This window comes from Stylophora pistillata, chromosome 8 (assembly GCF_964205215.1).
Source record: "Stylophora pistillata chromosome 8, jaStyPist1.2, whole genome shotgun sequence".
NCBI lineage: Eukaryota > Metazoa > Cnidaria > Anthozoa > Scleractinia > Pocilloporidae > Stylophora > Stylophora pistillata.
In genome coordinates this window covers 8741225-8750533 of record NC_142526.1, presented here as the reverse complement: position 1 = coordinate 8750533, position 9309 = coordinate 8741225, and the positions used below count along the sequence as shown (strand labels likewise).

Sequence of the window (9309 nt, the reverse complement as noted above, 5' to 3'; positions counted from 1 at the left end):
CTTTACAAGTATTGAACCCAATAAAAACCAATAACAGAAACCGGGGATACACTTACTTTAGAGCAACTGGGTATACTAGTCCTGGAGAAAGAACAAGTAAGATTTCTAGCAAAGACCATTGGAGAGGACATAAAAACAGGAGCCGGAATTTATGTAGGTTAAACAGGAGGCATAAGTTGCAGCTTTGCATGAGCGTGCTGCTAATCTGGAAAGAGAAATGGGCGCCACTTGTAATGAGAATAAGATGCCACTGGAGGAACGAATTGCACGACTGGAGGCCTTTCAAGGCAGGATACCCCTTCCACGGGGAAGGGCAACCAGATCAATCGAGTGCAGAAATTGCCATAAGCTGGGCCACTGCATGAGAGAATGCCCGGAGACTACTTGCTTTGGATGTGGCCGTCGAGGGCATATGCAGGGCTCTATTAAGTGTGAGCGTGGGAACCGGGGAAACCATATGAAAGTCACGCTTAACAAAAGGCTCTATCGGATATCGCGTGACACCCGCTGTAACGCGACCGACTAAAGAATCAGCGAATTTTGGAAGATTTTGCTCTCTCTCTTTCGCTTAAAGAACGTTGTCGTTCTGTTACCTCCAGATTATAAAAGCAAAATTGTTAAGCTTTACGTAGAGGTGCAAATTATACTGTTAAACAATAATCTTGTACTGGCAAATAAATATTTTGTGTTGCTGACTCGCGCTATTTTAAGAGGTTTTGATTTCATTTTTTCGAGACAAGGCAAAGACTCTGGGCCGAGGTTTGTACAACGCATGCTCAAATGTGTGCGTTACCGCCAAATTCGAAAAGAATAATAAGTTCCGCGTATTTTGATGTATAATTCATAAGGGTGCGGTAAAGTTTCGGCCTGGCAAATGGGCCTTGAAATCAACGCTTTGGTTCTATTTCTGCTGCTAACCTTTATAAACAGCGCGAGTGCGATAGAACAGGAATTCGATGGAGCGGAATCCGGAGATGTCCCTTCATTTACGTACGAAATAAACAAGTAAGTATAGATTCAAGTTTCGTGTATTTCTTCGAAGATTCATTGTGTTAAAGATCCTTTTCTATCTTGTTTGGTAGCTACCTCATCTATACAGTCTGTAAAGAATTAGAGGGGAAAATCGACGACTTAAGTACTGAGTCTGCTTGGTCGGCGAGAATAAGAAGAATTTTTGAAGAGTCTGCGCTGAAAGGTTTAATCTTAAACAATCGTATCGTAAATGTCTTCAAGAAGAAAATTTCGCTTCTTCTCTCGGCGTTGAGGAAAGCTGGTCAAAAAGGTGGTCGCCATGTTAAGAAGCTTAAAGAAAAGTGGCAGAAAGAGACGTACTCATTCAAGATATTCTATAATGAAATTGAAGCGTGTCAGCTACAAGAGGAGAACAGAGGTTTGCGCGGACAAAAGAGAAAGCTGGAAGCATCCCTTGCAGATGAACAGGCGAAAAGGCTAAAGGTAGAAGAGAAACTCGAACAAGTGCTTAACAAAGCAGAAAAGGACGAAAAAAAATACGAAAAAAAATTTAAGATTCTAGCGCGTAAAATTGCGAAACTGCAGAGAGACGGAAAGAGAGGGCCGGTCAAAAAGAAAAAATTTACCGATTATACGAAACAGCATCAGTCACGTCTTCGACAACAGATGAAGGAAAACTGTCAGGCAACATTATCCTTCCTTGGATTGTACGATTTTATTGCCACAAAAGTAGAAGTTTTCAATGGCGAAACTCAACAGTACGAGACATTTTCCTTAATTGATGAAAACGAGCTGCCACTAAAGGACAAGGACTCAACGGAGCTGACAGATGAAAATTTGGATGAAATTAATATGTGGATCTACATTAAAGATAAATTTAACATTTCTAATGAGGCTTGGCATGAGCTGGCTATGAAAACCAAACAGATGCCAAACAGCTATAAGCTGGAGAAGAAATTGAAAGAACTTAATGCAAAATGGAATCTTCAACCTACACCTGGCCAAGCCGAGGGAGTCCAGTTAAGTTTTAAAGAAAGTTTAGAGGAACAAGTAATCAGGCTTCAGGGGAAAGGAGTTTTGAACATTAACACTAAAATCAAAGTTAAAATTAGTGGGGATGGGTTAGACATTGGGAAAAGGCTCAAAATTTTTAATTTAACTTACACAATATTAAATGAAAGAGATATTGCAATGAGTGAAAAAGGCAACTATATTCTTGCCATAATCAAAACTACTGAAAGCTATGATAATTTAAAGGCAACCCTTGCAGATCTTAATGATGAAATGCAGAATCTAAAGCAAATATGTGTGGGTGATTATAAATGTGACATTGAATACTTTTTGGGAGGGGACTGGAAGTTCTTAGCTTGTGTGTGTGGTTTGGGTGCAGCAAATCAGGACTATGCCTGTATTTGGTGCAAATGTCCTAGGAATGAAAGGTTTGACTGCAGCAAGAAGTGGTCCCTCACAGACAGGTCCCTTGGTGCAAGATCATGTGAAGAAATAACTGCCAATGCAAAATCTAAAAAGTTCAATTGTAAATCAGTGCCTTTATTTTCTTTTATTCCCATTGATCATGTCATAATTGACACACTTCACTTATTTTTGAGGATTTCTGACAACTTGATTGAGCTTCTCATACAGCAACTTCGCAGGGAAGATGCAATAGATAAAGTGAAAACTTTCCCTAGTGGGTTTACAAGGGAGAAATATAAACATATGGCTGGATATGAAAAGTTTCTGAAGGACATTGGAATTTCCTTTGACTGGAGAGTAAATAAAGACTCTAAAAAAATTAGAATATAGAGACCTTACCGGACCAGAAAAGTTGCTTGTTATGCAAAGCATAAATTTCCAATCACTCCTTCCCAACTTTAAGGAAACTAAAGAAATGGAAAAACTATGGGCCAGTTTTATGGAAATTATTGGAGACCTGAAGCTTGAGTTTACAACTGATGATGCTATTACTCAGTTAACAAATAAGATCAACTCATGGTTTGATAAGTTTCTATGTTTGTATCAAGCCAAAGATGTTACCCCTTACATGCATGCACTATATGCTCATGTGCCTGAATTCTTAAGACTCTATGAAAATATATCCTATTTTACACAACAAGGAATGGAAAAATATAATGATATATCATCCAAACATTATTTTAGATCCTCAAATCATAGGGGAATTTCTGCTTTAAAACAGATTCTTTTGAAGAAAAATAGAATACAGCTCCTAGAAGCAGCAGGCATGGAAAGAATAAAGAAAAGTTATAAGTGTGGAAATTGTGAAGGTCTTGGTCACACCATAAAGACATGCTCAGCTAACTGTAAAGAATGCCAGACTGCAGTTTGTTGTGCACATCTTATCAAAGTTGATGGAAGATGGACACAGAGATGTACTTTGTAAATTCCTTTCTAGTGACTGTAACTTTGAGGGCTAGGCTTCCTAGTTGACATGTTAAAAATTTATCTTATAACAGCCTTGATTACAGTAAATATAAATAAATGTAATATCCATGTGTAGTTAAGATATTCAAAAACTCTTTTAGAATTTAGTATGAACAAATATTTTCATTCCCTCAATCTCAATAATTAACTGACAATGATTATAAACTGATAATAAAATATATCAAAACAATAACTGTAGTTGTGTGATTGCATTTAACTCAGTCTTTAATTTAGCAGTCATCCCTTGTTAGGTACTGGTGTCTATTTCCATCTCCACAAACAAAAGTAAAAACAAGTTGACGGTCATCTTCAATTTCTGACCCCACATACTTGCCCCCTATGAGCTTGTATTCTATTATAGGGTTCCTTTCTGTAATCCAAAATCTCACTGCCCCTTCTGTCACAAAAGCATAATCACTATTTTCGTTTAAAATCCGTTCATCCCATTTGACTCCCAAAAAGCTGTCTAGGTCGTGATTACAAATCCGATAGACTTGCTTGTTTCTTTCCCTTTTTGCACGAGCAGCAGTGGCAATACTCACTTCAAAGACCTCCTCCACAGAAATTTCAATCCTGATTTCTGGATCGTCCTTCCTTCCAGAGTATAGCTTTCGCTTCACTTCCCGATACAAGCGGTCTTGGAAGAGATGCAAACGATCGTCTATGGATTCCATGGATGGTTTACATTTATGTTCCAACCGCATAATAGGAAATTTATCACCATCATATGGCCTCCATTCGTCAAACTTATCACTAAATCCGTTACAATGTATTTTTACTCGCTTGCCTTCTTTGTCGACCTCTTTCGACTCGATTTCGTAAAGGCGATTGTCCTTTTGACGCTTTGGTATTCTGCCCTCGTCAGCTACAGCTTTTAACGGGTTTACTTCGTTGATTAATCGCTTCGGCGCTTTGATTTCTCTTTTTACTCTGGCCGCCATGTTTGTTTTTATCGTTTGCGCATAAAACTTTTGGTCATTCGCGCATGCGAAATATGTCCGCGAGAGTCTGGATGCAAGTCAAAGCAAATGTTAACCCTTCTATGAAATGACTTTGATATGAGAGTTGGGAAGTGAGTGAGGGTCGACTCGCTTCCCAGCCACCCCCCTCTGACCCAGGCGAAAAACATTACGTAAACAAACCAACGTTGAGCAACTTTGCGAAGGGGAACAAGTCAATGCCTACGGCGTCTGTGGAAGTTCACCTTGTCGGCGAGGATATAGTTGCTCTGTGCGACACTGGCTCGGGTGGCATGGGCATGGGGGTGAGTTTGATCAATGAAGATGTGTGTAGTCGATGGCGTCGCAAAGTAGGAAAAAGGATTACACCAAACACTCGTAGACTTACAACTGTGGCTGGACAAACATTGGACATATTGGGAGAGATTGTTTTGGATTTCGTCCTTAATGGTGAATTAATACAGCAGGAGATGTTTGTAGTACGTGGGATGACCCAGCAAATGATTCTTGGATGGGACTTTTTGTTTAGTGCATAGAGCTGTCGTGGATATAAGAGCGGGTATTTTGCGTTTTAACGGCGGATCAGCTCCTTTGTTAAGCAGAGAGGAACTAGCCCCAGAACCGGGTATGGTGCGATTATGTGACCAAACACAAATACCATCCAGATCAGAGAAACTTGTTGTGGGGCAGACTGATGGTACAGTGGGATGGCAGTAAAATGTCTTAGTGGACCCTCAAAATGTGTTTGCTAATGAAGATGGATTGGCAGTTGCAAGAACCGTATCAGCAGTAGAAAAGGGGTGTTGTACAGTGCAAATTGTTAATGTGGCCAACACTGACTTGACAATTGAAGCTAGGGTACCATTGGGGGTTGGATACCCCGTGAGACCAGATTTACAGATGGAGTGTGCAGCGATATTTATGTTTGAACTTGAGGAGTTGATATCACCGGAAGTGGTCGGCCAGGTTACGGTGCTACCTGGTGAAGCAAGTAATCGGAAGTTGCCGGATATTGATTTGTCCGAATCAGAGTTAACAACGGAGCAGGTGGATCAAGTTCAAGAATTACTCTTGGAGTTCAGTAATGTATTTAGTGAGGATTGTAGGGATTATGGCAGAACCATTATGGCCGTTGCAGTTTGAGGGATGGGGTAGTTTACCGGAGATGGAAGCCTACAAACAAAGTTGAATGGCAGTGGCAAGTAGTCCTTCCAAAGACGATGCGTGAAAATGACATTTATTCGTTACATGATGAGTCTGGTCACTTTTGTCCTACGAAAACTCTGAACAAGGTGAAAGATCGATATTTCTGACCAGGAATGTCCACAGACGTGCAAGATTGGTGCACGAAATGTGTGAAGTGGCAACAGAAACGCGATGCATTGCCGAATCTGAGAGCCCCACTTCAACCTTTTATCACCACTAGACCACGTGAGCTCGTCAGAAACATTTAACGCAAAAGCGTCAATAACATGCCTGCAAATTTCTTCAGCACTCCGCTCGACCAGTTCGTGTCCAGTCCCCCGACAGTTCATCTGTTACATATTTAACGGAAGAGCAAAACTTATAGATTTAACCTTACTATTATGTCAGTATCCTTAATCCAATTCGCTGTTGTTAGCGCCACCTTCGAAGTTGTGTTCACGAACATTCTTGATTTCTTCTGCACGTGAGGTGTTCTTCTCAGAATCATAGTTTGTTGTTAAATCGGCCGTCACAGTTTTGCCAGTATTTTCATAGTTTGAACTCACATATGGCTCATTTGTTATCTCGTGAGAACTAGTATGAACTTTGCACATTTTGGTAGCTTTCAAGCTATGAAGTTCGTGGACCGGTTCATTCCGAAAACACTCGACATTCTTTAGCGTGGGCCTACCACGAACGGCGTGTGCGTTTGCATATGGGATGAGCGTATACTACAAGAATCTTTGCAACGCGGTTTTCACAACACAGCATTCTGAAAATGATGTTGGTTACGAAGAGCGAGCACATGATAATAAACAATTATTGGATGAGGTTTATGTGGTATCCGGAATAATCAAGGTCGAGGTAAGTGTTATCAGCCGAAGCCGCTGGATGAGGCTGATAACACAAATCGAGACGGGTAACCCGAAAACACTGACCCCCAGTCCATGGACCCCCTTCGCACCTGGTCCACGGACCCCTGTACGAACCGGTCTACGGACCCCCTATGAAAAGACAATAATACAATGACAACTCGACCTACCGTTGTTTTTTTGCTCGCGGTGGCAAAAGTTTTAATGTTAATATTCCAAATATTACCGTGGCAATGAAAGGAGGAAAAAAGCCGACTAAAAAGTTAAAAGAAAAGAAGGAAAATACCTATAACTTAGCTAACTTGTGTATATACATCTTTTTGCATTCGCTGCCACTAATTGCCTTCGCCATTTTTTTCGGCTCATTCCCCCGCGTGTTAATTGACTCGTCCTAGTCTTCCACAATACAATTCCTTCTCTTCTCTACGTTCTTTCTCTTGGTGCAACAATGGATGACTGGTGAGCTTTTGAATTCAATCAGCTTTGTTCTTTTGTTTTATTGTGACATCTACATCTACAACAGTTTACAAATATATGTTGATTTCTTTAGCAGCAATTTCGTCTATGAAATTATGTCAAGTGACGAGGTGAGTTGAATTTGTTATATTTCAAATGAACTTTTTTTTTCAGTTCAGTTTATCAGTTTTAGTTCATTATTTGTAAGCTTGTTAGTACTTTGTCCAACTCAATGCACCCGGTGGTGATGTCCACTTCAGTTCACCACTTAGTTGCCAAGCCTTTGAACAGGAGTCTGAAGGTGACCTGGCTTTTTGAAAGCTGCGCGGTATTTTCCCTGGTCTATCAATCATTGAATGAAAGTCGCCCTGCTGAAAAATTTGGCAACTAAACACATAACTGTCAAATATCGTGATCTCCAATCAGTCTAATGAACATGGACATCTTTCTTTGACGAAGGAGCACTATTTTGTGAAGCCTGGGTCGAGTCAATGGACACGCGGGGGGATTGAGCCGAACAATACTCTAAAGAACTGCTAGAATTAACGCAAAGCTTTTCGCTATTGCCAGCTGTCGATAAGCCCACGAGGGTTTATGGAAAGTCAGCTATGTTAATCGATAATATTTTTTCAAATAATTTATAAAACAGCTTTTTATGCGGCAACATAGTAACCGACACTACGGACCAGTTACCAAGGTCTGTATTGTGACAACACAACCTTATTCATTGAACCACTCGAAACAAAGGAAAAAAGTTCGCGACTACTCCAATTTCAATGCTAATAGGTTTCTTTATGAACTACAAGAAACAGAATGGGATATTCTTTCAAACATTGACGCAAACAAATCATTCACAACTTTTTACAAAAAAATAAACTCCTTGGTAAATAAGCATGCTCCGATGAAAACTCTCTCCAGGCGCAGGGAAAAAATATTATCAAAATCATGGATCACCAAAGGAATTCGAACTTCAATACGAATAAAAAATAATTTATTTTTTAATGCTGACTGGGAGAACTATAAATCATACCGAAACAAATTAACCAGCTTAACGCGTTTAAGCAAGAAGAACTATTATGAACGTTATATTTTGAAGAAAATATTAACAACTCCAAAAAAACGTGGAGAGGTATAAATGATACCATTTCAAGAAATACTAATAGTAACCAATCATAAATACACCGCCTTGTTAACGCCGACTCGGAAACGATATTCAACCCAAAGGAAATAAGTAATTCTCTTAACACTTTCTTCGCAACTGTTGGACATAAGTTGGGTTCGTACATTCCTTCTTCGTCGCTGGATCATGATTTTAGTACTTTTCTTAGACCCGCCAATAGAAAGTTCCTTTTACTTTGACCCTTTTGTTCCTGCGCATGCAGAAGTTGTAGCTGAAGTCAGTCTACTACCAAATAACAAAGCCTAAGGACTCTATTCATGTCCGGTCAGTATTTTGAAATTGTCTAGCCATATTATCTCCCAACCTTTAGCTCAAAATTTTAATGTTTCAGTATCCTCAGGTTCTTTCCCAGCCAAACTTCAAACCGCCAAAGTAGTTCCAGTCTTTAAATCAGGAGATGCATCCAACCCTGGAAATTATCGACCAATCTCTTTGTTATCAATTTCTAACAGAATAATTGAAAAGCTGGTTTAAAGAAGACTTGTCACGTTTGTCAATAAACACAATATATTATCAAACAACAACAAACATATGAAACATATGTATGAACTGCGGTTATGAAACGTATATGTGCGTTTACTGCGAAGGATCGTGCACATATACAATATATTATATTCATCACAATATGGATTCCGCAGTAAGCATAGTACATGCACAACACGCTGTTCTAGAAATCCTAAATGACATTTTTACTAATTTTGATAACAATCAATTCACTTTTTGTTTATTCATTGATTTGAAAAAGGCGTTCGACACAGTTAATTATGAAATTCTTCTCTCAAAACTTGAAAGTTATGGCTTCGAAGGTCTCGTGAATGATTTGTTTTAAGTTGTACTTAAATTGGTCGTAAACAGTGCACGACCGTCAATGGTTATATATCTGATGCTCATCAAACCCTCTTTGCTTGGAGTACCCCAAGGCTCTGTACTGGGACCCTTGCTTTTTCTCTTGTATATAAATGATATATATAAGTCTTCAAATAAACTTCAGTTTTACTTGTTCGCCGATGATACTAGTTTAATTTATGCAAACGAGGATCACAAAAAAACTTGAGTCTGAGATTAACGAAGAACTTAACAAAGTTTCCTCGTGGCTAGCTGCCAATAAATTAACCTTGAACATCGAAAAAACCAATTATATTATCTTTTGCTCACACCAAAAGACTATTCCTTTTTATCCTGGTATTACAATGGTAAATAGTAATTCAAAAACCAGTCAACTGTTACAAATGAAAGACTACAT

General features: G+C 39.3%; 1 pseudogene across 1 annotated transcript; it reads left to right on the top strand.

Moving 5' to 3' along the window:
* Positions 1 to 842: 842 nt before the first annotated feature.
* LOC148724814 (uncharacterized) lies at positions 843 to 3615 on the top strand (annotated as a pseudogene). The gene is made up of 2 exons (XR_015990878.1): positions 843 to 1005; positions 1083 to 3615. The product of XR_015990878.1 is annotated as an uncharacterized LOC148724814 (transcript).
* The last annotated feature ends 5694 nt before the right edge of the window (positions 3616 to 9309 follow it).